The sequence below is a fragment of the Meles meles genome, chromosome 9, assembly GCF_922984935.1.
Source record: "Meles meles chromosome 9, mMelMel3.1 paternal haplotype, whole genome shotgun sequence".
NCBI lineage: Eukaryota > Metazoa > Chordata > Mammalia > Carnivora > Mustelidae > Meles > Meles meles.
Genome location: NC_060074.1, coordinates 7,340,542 through 7,352,223, shown reverse-complemented (window position 1 = coordinate 7,352,223; position 11,682 = coordinate 7,340,542).

The window sequence follows — 11,682 nt, the reverse complement described above, 5'->3', positions numbered from 1 at the left end:
TCGACATACAGGTATGAGTTAAAACCATTGAGTGGAAGAAAAAAGCCTTAAGAAATAAAGGAAACCTAATGTCAGCAACATTCACAGAGTATTCAAGAAAGGGGAAAACTACATTCTCTGAGAATTATCAGAGATATATAGGATGATCAAAATTGTGTAATTTCCTGGAAGCCAATGAAGGAATTGTTCAAGAAGAGAATGATCTGTTTGCAACAAGGAGATAATTTATGAATTTTTGAGTATAACAAATTAGCAGTATGAATGAAAACCATATTACAGTGACAGTAAAAGCAAGGAGCTGTAAAAACAAAAAGAGGAAAAGAGGAGTAAGGATAGTTGTTAGAGCTAGAAGCAAGAAATGGGAAAGAATGGGAGTACATTGGTAGGAGAGAAGATATGAGATAGAAGGTAATTGAAATGATTTAAAGATATAAGAAAGGGATTTCTTAGAGGAAACAGACACAGGATTGGGAGCTAGGATGATCATCAATCTCCCAGTTTATTTACAAAACACACCCATTTTATCCCTGAGCTTTCAGATGACTTTTTCTGCTGCAGATTTGAATATAAAAGCAATAGGCTTACAAGGCAAGGCAAGCTGTTGATGAAAGTTTTCATTGAAACTGGCAGGCACATTGGGAACCAGCTGTTGGTGGTAGGTAGATCATTTTAAAGTAGTTTAAAAATCTAAGGGATAATTCTAACTTTCTGTGCTTCAGCCCCTGAGAATTCCCCAAGTATTTGATCCAAGAATATTACACATATTTCAGATATAGAATTACCAGCTGCTGTGTAGTTTTTCTTTATGATGTATTTTGTCAGTGAATGGGGGGGAAGCAATACGCATTATGCAGTTGGTTATTGTAATGATTATTCAATATATAAAAGATGAAAAAGGGGAGTCCTGACATTTTACGAGATATTTCACTTAGGGAGTTGGTAGAAACCCATTTTACTGTAATTCCATGTTATATTGTTACTATAAAGCCCAAAACTTCGAGGAAACCGTATCCCTAGATATAAGGATAGAACTCACTGATCACTGGCAGTTATCTGAAGATCCTCGCAGAACTCTCCAGTGAGGTCCTACACCTTAGCCATTCACGCCGTTGCCCCCAGGGGTTCTCACTGCCGTGGACAGTCCGTTGGAGCTTCCGTGTTCCTTTGCCCCCGTGGCTTTGCCTCAGGAATTCCCGTGGCAGCACTTTGTGTGTCAGGTACACGTTGACATCAAGAGTTGGGTTCTGGAACCAGACTGCTTGCTTTCAAGTCCTGATTCTGGTACTTACGCTGTATGATATGGGGCAAATCACTGGCACTTTCTGTACCCCAGATTCAAAATAGCTCCTGCTACACGTATAGAGATGTTTTGAGACTGAAATTAGGAGAGCCTCAGGTAACACATAGAGCACTTAAAATGGCATAAAGAAGGACTTTTATAAATTATGGCCACTATGTAGTGATATGTTTATACTTCTCACTATCATAGATAATGCTTTCTTTTATCTTACTATCTTAATGATCTTAACTGGATATTAAATAATTTCAAAAAGTATCTCAAAATATAATTATAGTGTTTAAACACTGTCTACCTGTACGAAATGGAGAAAATCTAAACTGTTTTGATGCTTTGTCAAAAGATCTAAGTAATCTTTCAGAGGAAAAGGTATTTCCAGCTGGTATTTTCATTGATTCGAACATGTATTTTTCCGTAAATTACCTGGAATAATTACAATAACTGTCGTGATTTTTTCATTTCCACATATTTAAATTTGAAAATATAGAATTAAAGTTCCTTGTCTCGTAAATGAATTTTTAAGCCGACCAAACCCTTAGACAAGGTGAAGATTTTTTGGTTCCCATTTCAAATCATTTTATATGCTCCTAGGAACTCACACAGAATATCCCTACAGTACTTTGCAGCAGGAAGACAGAATTTCTAGTGTCAGGAATGACAGAATGCCATTCGGACTGGGAAACCCTCTGGGTAATTTCATTTTCATTTGCTAGTGAAGCAGAAAAATCAACATGTTGTGTGTCAGAGTACAATGAGAGATTCTCCTTGGCAGTTTGAATTTTAGCCATTGGTGAGGGGAGAGACGTCTGAAGTGGCTGTCAAGGTGTAACTTCACGTAGATAAGTCTGGTTTAAAGTAGGCAGGTAGTCTGCATTTTGATATTATCAGAACTAGAAAGGGCCCTTTAGCTTGAACCGAATGCTATAGGGAATTATAACTCCTGTGAAACCTGATGTGCTGATGGCTGATCGTCAAGTCTGAAATGAAATAAGTCTTCAAGTCTTCCATTTGAACATTTCCACCTTGCTCGGGCTTTATAGAGATGGAAAAAGGAAACTGGCAAAGGGAAAAGAATTGCTAGACTAGACTTTCACACTGAAGTAGAGAATTTTTCAATTAAAAAGTAATTTATAATAACATGACAATTCTAAAATTTATTGGGTTGACTCCTTTTTAATTTGGGAGTATTGTTTGCATATGTATTTTACTATACATATAGTAAGAAGATAGGAGAGCTTAAAGTAGATTTTCTAAATGGCAAAGTCAAACAGCTTATCATTTCTGTATTATTTTATATTGTTTATATTTTTGCAGATTGGGATTCATTACAAAATGATGAATGTTAATTGTAAATAAAATAATTCACAGTGGAAAATGTTATAATGTTAAATGAAAGTATTTCTCCATCATCACTGGAAATCCCACTCCCCCGAGCTAGCCACAATAAATATTTTGGTGTGTATTCTATAATGAACAAATATTTAATGGTATGTGTACAGACACACACATAAACATGCAGAAAACAGACTTGTGTTGGCAAAAATGGTATCAATCTGTACAGACTATTACATAAATTGTTATTTAAGACAAAATTACATTCTATGTTAACATTTGGATATGACATATTTACATTAAAGAGCATTCCATTAATTAAACAATAATTTTAATTATCTTCACATATTGTTAACTTCTCAGGAGAGAGAAACTATTATAAATATTGCTGGATAGTTGTTTTTTTTTCTTTTTATGGAAGATAAATCTCTAGTATTGAAATTATTAAAACAAAAGGAAGCATTTTTTTTGTTTTTATTTAATTCTAATTAGTCAATGTACAGTGTAATATTAATTTCAGGTGTACAACTTAGTGATTCAGCACTTCCATACAACACCCAGTCCTCATCACAAGTGCCCTCCTTAATTCCCATCACCTGTTTAACACATCCCTCTGGTAAACGTCTGTTTGTTCTCTATAGTCAAGAGGCTGTTCCTTGGTTTGCCTCTCTCTTTCTTCCCCTGTGACTTTTTTTTTTAAAGTATGTTTTTAAAAGATTTTGTTCATTTATTTAATAGTACCCCTAGGTTAAGTACCCTTTTTACTCATATTTGTCCCTTCAACAAATAGTATATACTTAGTTGCACAACAGGCATTTCACCAATGTTGTATGTGGAATTAATGATTGGATGGGTGGATTAACAACAAGAAAAAAGGGATATGTAGTTTGCATATAAAGAAAAACTTCATGAAATGGAAAGCAGAAAGCAGTTGACAAGGGACCTAGTCAAGAAGACATTTTTGTTCCTTTTTGTTGCTGAGCAAAGATTGCTTATAGGAGAGAGAAAAGAATGTGGGCGTGAATGGCAGCTGTTGAGTCTAGATCATGTTCTTTATGACATGATCATCCTATTAATTTTCACAACACCCCCACCAAGCACCCTCAGTCCTTCTCATCCTTGTCTCTCCCTATACACATCTTCCTTTTTCTATTACATTTAATCATTTACCATATTCTTTATTTTTTAATCCATATGTACTTTATTTTTCACATCAGAATGTAAGCTCCGGAAGGACTGTTTTTGTCACTTGTGTTTGAAAGATATTTACCAAGTGACCAGAACAGTACCTAATCTATGGCAGAGATTCAGGAAATATTGTGGTTAGTCCCCATTTAACAGATGAGGAAATTGAGACTGATAACAAATTACTTTTATTTATTCTCATACCTAAGAATTCTCAGATCTAATATGGGCTCTGCCCTGATTTTTGCCTTACTTGAGAAACTGAATTCTTTAATGCTATTTGTACTACTTCCTTTTAAGAAACTCTTCTCTGAGCTGTCTTTATTTATAAGCCATAAATTGAACCCCTACCCTGCTGTAGTTGTTTAGCTTAGAATCAATGACGCATCGAAAGGAAGTCATCTGTGCCTCAGCTAGTGGACGATGATGTGCCCAGATTAAGTAGTAGATCATTGTTTACTGGGTGATGAGTTACCAACCAATCAGGCATATTCTCTTGTGAAATTTGCAGGAAACCGAAGTTGGAATTTATTTGTGATGACAACAGAAGAAATTGATAAAAGAAAAGACATCTGAATTGTCATTATAATGCATAGTTTGAATGAAGAAGAAAGTAGTTGTGAAGACAGGACCAGATCACTGACAAGATCACTTGTTATGTGTGTTGAAAAACCATCTACTTCACTCAGAAGCTGGGCTGATCCTCTTCTGGGATGTTTTTCATCTTTACCTTTGTATTTGTTCTTAGCGTTACCCACAATCGGATTAGGAAACTGCCACATACACTCGCTCTTTGTAAGTCCGTTTTGCTAAATAATCCAAAAAATCATCTTATGTGTCAGTTGAGGATATGGAAGGTCATCTTTTCCTACTATGTCTCTATCTTATTCAGCTATTTAGTGAAATTAGTCCTTCACAAAAGTCTTATTGGAGATATAAAATAGTTATGATATTTTTTCTTTATCCTGAAAATAAATTTCACATTTTACATTTAAGGAACAGTACATTTTTGTTTTTGCTTTTCTGAAGTCAGTTCTACCACAGAAAACTTATTTTATGTCCATTATGCCATAAAATACAATTTCTTATTCCTCTGCCTTAAGTGGCTAAGAAAAACACAAATGGATAAGCATGTAAAAATAGATCGTTACTGCCATTAGTTTTTATTTTTGTTGAAAAATCTATTCTGTAATTTTTCATCATTGAAGTTACTGTGCTTGCTTTCATTTATTATTTGATTAAATCTATCAGGATTTGGTTTTATATCCCTTAGTCTTCATTCAAAGAATTGATTTAAAGACATTCACATTTGAGATACTTATACATCATTAAATTGCTTACTATTCTTCATTATGGATTCCATCACAATGATACCAATATATTTCTTCATTTGCATATCATTTTACCAGTTCCAAATAGATTCTTAATATTTTCTTTTAAAATGATCATGTAAATTTTAGCTGTTAAATGTATAAACTAGGGTAATTTTTATACTAAAAGATAATTTTCAATCATTATGTTACTTTGTTTTCTTTAAAAATTATTTATTTTATTAAGGAAGAAATACTAAATGCATGAGGAATTGGAAAAGGAAAAAATAATTGCAGTTTGTGCCTTTAGTAGGATTAATATGGTGACATTTGTGCAGATATAGTATGCAAAATTATTTTCTTGATTGCCTTCTCTTTAGGACACAATGCATGAAATCTTTTAATCATGTTAAAACCTAGACCAGACACTAGAGATGTGATTGCAATTGCTTTTTTTTTCCACCCATAGTATTAAGAGTAAACAGTTGGAAGACATTCTGCTTGTAAGCCTGTCTCATTTGTGGTGATTTGCATTTACATTAATTCATTGTTGATGTTCCTGTGGTACTTTGTCATTATTTCTATGAGGAAATTACTAAGAATAATACAAATGCTACTATTGTCATTCTTTTTGTAAAGAAAGTTCTTCACTTTAAGAAGGCCTTGAAAATCAAGGAAGGTAATAAGTGCAACAAAGAAGCATCTTTTATTTTTCTTTGTGGAAAATATTTACTGAGATATTTATTTGCAGTTCTTCTTGTATCTTTCCCTCTCCCTATTTCAGCAGGTAATTAATGTCAGTGCTACATTCATTGTTTTGTAGAACATCTGTAGAGGCAAGCATGGAAGCTGAATTTGCATGAAGTTCTTTCTCAGCCCTCGTTCCTTCCTCCTTTCTTTCTTACTATTTTCCCCCTCTTCTTTCCTTCTTTCAATCCTAAAGTAGTTGAAGAGATTACATTAAGTATCCTGAGGGGGCACAGATAGGAGAGTGACTGAGGGTCAAAAAGGAAGACAGAAGGGGCACCTGGGTGGCTCAGTGGGTTAAAGCCTCTGCCTTTCGCTCAGGTCATGATCTCAGGGTCCTGGGATCGAGCCCCGCATTGGGCTCTCTGCTTGGCAGGGAGCCTGCTTCCTCCTCTCTCTCTCTCTGCCTGCCACTCTCCCTACTTGTGATCTCTATCTGTCAAATAAATAAATAAAATCTTAAAAAAAAAAAAAAAAGGAAGACAGAAGCAAGTCAGGCAGAGAAAGACAGTCATCATATGGTTTCACTCTTATGTGGAACATAAACATATGGTTTCACTCTTACATGGAACATAATCAGTAGCACAGAGGACCATAGGGGAAGGGAGGGAAATCTAAAGGGGAAGAAACCAAAGAGGGAGAAGAACCATGAGAGACTCTGGACCCTGGGAATCAAAGTATGGGTTTCGGAGGGGGTGGGGGAGGCAAAGAGGTAGTAGCGTAATGGGTATTAAGGAGGACATGTGTTGTGATGAGCACTGGGTGTTATGCATAACTGATGAATTGCTGAGCACTACATCAAAATCCAATGATGTACTATGCAATGGCTAACTGAACATAACAATAATAAAAAAAGACAGGAAAGGTTTTCCACAGATTGATATAATGAAAATAAAATTTTTGTGACTCTTTAATCCCACATATTGTTGATGCTTCTGTTATGGCCAGGAGCAGTACAGCATTGGTCCTTAGTCTTCTTGCAGGAAAGAATTTAGGCAAGAGGCCAGGCAGCAGGAGCAAGCAGAGAGTACCGAGGACACTCACAAGAGGGATGAATGGGCAGCTTGAGAGAGACTCAAGTGTATGGAACAGAATTGATCCCAGGGGTTTGTTAGCTAGTAATATTCATTCCTTGGGGTGGGAAGCAGGATCTTTTCTTCCTAATTTGGTCAGGGGTTTCCTGTCATGGCCTCCACCATCTTGGGTCTATCTGGTTTGATCAGGCTTCTTGAGGAGTCCTGTCTGGCTTCTCACCTTCCTGATAGCTAGCCATGAAGGAAGGTCATGGGGTGCCTGTGTAAAGCTTTGTCTTATTACCTAGCATCCCCTAAGAAAAGTTTTGAGGGGAAAGGTTTGGTAAATCACAATGCTAATGTGCATCCTGTGGCTTCTCTATTAGAATTCCCCTTGGCCATCTGGGCAGGATCCGCCTAATTGTGGGTCTCTGACATCTCCCTCCCACATCTGCCCTCCCTCCCCACCCCCTTCCTGTGGGACCCAGGCCTCACACAACAATCTCACTGCCCACCACCCTTCCACCCTGTTATTTTGGTTCAAAATGACATCTCAGATCAGCATTTACTATCTATAGCATTTATTTGAAACTCTATTTCACGATCTTTGAGTGCAGGCATTCTTATCTTACATGTTTTGAGTCTTCAGCATTCAGGCTGGCATTACTCAATACAATTTCAACAATGCTGAAAATGTTCTACACCTGTGCTGTCAAATACGGTAACTATTAACCACATGTACTGGAAATGTGGCTAATATGAATGACAAACTGATTTTTAAATATTATTTAATTCTTATTAATTTGAATTGAAATAGTTACATGGACTAATGTTACTATATTGAATATCAGAGATCTAGACTAGTGTATTACATGCAATATTTTCTTAATAAGTGATCTGTGATAGTGATAGAAATTCGCTCTTATTTTATTAGTAAGAAACATCATTCTCTCTTATATGGCATTAGTGGCATCCATAAAAAAGAACTGTTAATATTTTATTTAAATTTGTAAGTGAACTGGTACTAACATATCTGCGTTTCCTCTTATCTCACCCATGGCTATTAAAAAGAATAAAACAAGAAACCTGAATACATTTTTCTGGAAAAAAAAGTATTTTCCTGAAAAAAGCATGCTTAGAACATTGTTCAGCATTTAATTATAGTATTTATCTTGTCTGTTTGAAAATCATAGTAAAATGCTGGCCTATATATTGCACATGAAATAGAATCCTATAGAGCAAGCATAAGTTATGAGTTGCGCTATTATGTCAACACATTTCATTTGCATGTGCTAATTAATTACTATTTTATACCATCAACATTTGGGACTGAAGCCTTTATTAGCTAGAAGGAGTTCTTCTATAATCTGGAACTAAATAATGAACAAATTTAATGAAGGTCACATATTTTTCTTCATGTTATTATAGGTTAATTGTAAAATTAATTAGATCCATTTGTAACTTTGATATGAGCGATATACACTCATTTAGAGTTGACATAAAATTCCAAATTTTGAATGGTAACCTATATAGTAAATAGTTAATAAAACTTATTCCTATAATATTTCAATAAATAGAAATATAAAGTTCTGAAAATTCAGTTTGATAATCTCTAGGGAAAATAATATTTTCATTACAAATGTAATGATATAATTTGTCTTAGTTTTTAACCTTGTTCTTTTTTAATGCCAGGTTTTTAATAAAATATACAGCATAAATGATAATAAGAAATTCAAGCTTCAACACAAAATGTTATTTTCACCTGTAATCAGTAATAAAGTCCTTTTCAGATAGATATATAATCTATGTATATTTTAAAAATTGATCAATTTTTTTAACTTCAAAATATGCACATAGATTGAAATTAAATTGTATTTCAATAGAGAAAACTTCTTCCCCACTCCTGATGTTTCCTTCCTAGGAAAATATTAGTCAACATTATCCTAGGCCTCTGGGGTTTCTCCTCCTCTTGAAAGAATAATCACTGACTGACAGGTAAATTTGCAGAGAGAAACAAGACTTCCTATGCTTTCTTTGCCTGTTCTGTTTCTTTGCAACTGCCTGAATACAATGTGTTCCAGTTTCAATGGGCTTGTCCACTCTTCAGGACTTTGACCTTCTCTAGGATTTCCAGCATGTGGGTGAAAACTCTGCTTACTAGTGCCATTCACTAATACATTAGTTATCTATCGCTGCTCTAACAAGCAACTACAAATTTAGTGGCTTAAACCAAGAACATTTTTTCACTTTCTGTTGGTTCGAAGGTTCTCTGGTTTGGCTTGGCTGGTTTCTCTGCTCCTTATTTCCTAATGCCACTGTGAAGATATTGGGCTAGTGGGCTCTTACCTGGCACCTCTGGGGAAAATCCTCTTTCTAAACTCATGGAGGTTGCCTGCAGAATGTAGTTCCTGTAGGACTGAGATCACCGTTTCGTTGCTGTCAGTCAGAGACAATCTGTTCAGAGAAGTTGCCTGTGTCTCTTTTCATGCATTCCATTTGGGTCTCCTCAGTGGGTTAGAGTCCTCACAGGCTTCAAATCTTCCCAGGTGTTTATTCTGCCTCATTTATAATTCCAGTTGGGAAAAGTTCTCTGCTTTTATGAACTCATGGGATTTAATTGAGCCCACATGGGAAATTCAGAATACTCTCTCTATTTTCAGATATATAGCCTTAACCATACCTGTAACAGCCCTTCTGTGACATAATGTAACTTACTCACAAGTTCTGAGAATGAGAGTGTGGACATCATTGGGGAACCATTTTTGCCTATCACGAGTATTATCAGGGGACACCTGGGTGGCTCAATTGGTTAAATGTCTGCCTTCATCTCAGGTCTCCCTCTGCCTGTCACTCCCCCTGCTTGTGCTCACTTTCTCCTTCTCTTTCTGACAAATAAATAAATTCTTAAAACAACAACAACAACAAACAAGTAAGTATTATCAGGCCTACTCTGCCAAAACACATAAAGCCACGTTTATTTATCCCCTATAGCAATAAATGTAATATATTGGCTTCCATATTAATTCTTTCATCTCAATTGTTGAGAACTCAGGGGGGTGAAAGGTTTCATATTTGTTGGGGCTTCCTCGAGGCCTCCAACATTTTCAGTGAAGTTTTATTATAAAATTTCTTCAAAGGAAAATAAAAATCTTTTATATTTTAAAGCTAGGTCTCAATAAGAAATTTCTCTGTTACTCTGTGCTCTATTACTTTATTAATTTGTGCTTTATTACTCTATAACTGTGCTTTCAAAATAGTGAATGGGATGTAATAGGAGATCTCATTAATTCCAATATAAAGCATATTCAGGATTTTTTGACAATGGCCAATTTTTAAGGAAATTTGAATGTTTTCTTAGAGATCCTTTGTCATTCCATTTCCTGAGATATAAACAAGAGAAAAGAGAATGCTAAAGATGAATGCTAAAAGATCCATCCATAGATGTGTACAAACAACTTAGAAATACTGAATATCTATGACATGATTCAGGAGGAAAAATCTTAGGAATATAATAGTATAAAGGAAATTTTTCTCTGTTTAAGATTCTTAATCCAGATGTCAACTTCAAGTATTTTATTGTGCTTATCCTTTCTCTTTGTTATCTTAGAATGCCCCCTCTTTGCTCTTGAAAAGGAGAAGTCTTAGATTTAAAAATTACCGAGCATTTTATTGTATTAGAACAGATAATCAAAAAAAGTGTTTGAGGCTAACAGACATTAGAAAATCATTGTACTTCTCTCTCTTTTCCAGTGATATTTTCTTTCCTTTGATGATTTTCTTAATTCCTTAAAATGTACAGCTAAATCAGGAGGTCTAACGGAAGACAATTCATATTTAGAATCAACAGGAATAACCAGCAAGGAGAATCTGATTCTAAATATGGGAGCATGTTCATGCACATATGTGATATATATATATATATTTTTTTCTCTATAAAATATATCCACCACCTGAAAGACATGTTGATGGAATCCCTCCCACTGGAACAGAAATCATTCTCTTATTGGTATTTTCTAGAAAGAATTCATATTCACACTTATGTAAAGGTAGAAGCATATTTTGGAAAAAGACATTAGAGAATGTACTTGTACTTTTAGAACTTAGGACAGCTATTGTAACGATTCGAGTGTAGCACATAGGTATAGAAATAATTAAAAAACAAAGAGGTAATGAAGTCTATAAATAGAGCTACGATCAAATACACAGTATGCACAAATACTTTTGTAGATCTTTTGTTGTTTATGAACGAGTAAACATTAGGATAAATAGATCCTTCAAATAATATTGAGGAACAAGATAAAAGAATAGTGAGAAAGGAAACATCATCTCAACATTCAGAGAAACAGAAAACTCAACATTTAGTCAAAAGATGAAAAAAACTTTACTTATTTATTTATCTATTTAAAGATTTTGTTTGTTTATTCATCAGAGAGAGAGAGAAGAAAAAGGGGGAGCAGCAAACAGAGGGAAAATCAGTCTCCTCACTGAGCAAGGAGCCGTCGTGGGACTCGATCCCAGGACTGTGCGATCATGATCTGAGCTGAAGGCCTAACTGACTGAGCCACCCAGGCATCTAGAGGACATGATTAACATTCCTGGGACAAGTATATAGTTTATCATATGAGGTGGGACACTTTTGAGTATGAAAAGGGGCACTGTTAATAATTTATTATCTGTTAATAATTATACCAGAACTACATCCAGAATCTACTGAATCTATTGTATATATATATATATATATATATATATATATATGACAGAATCATCCAGAATCTACTGTATCTATTATATATATATA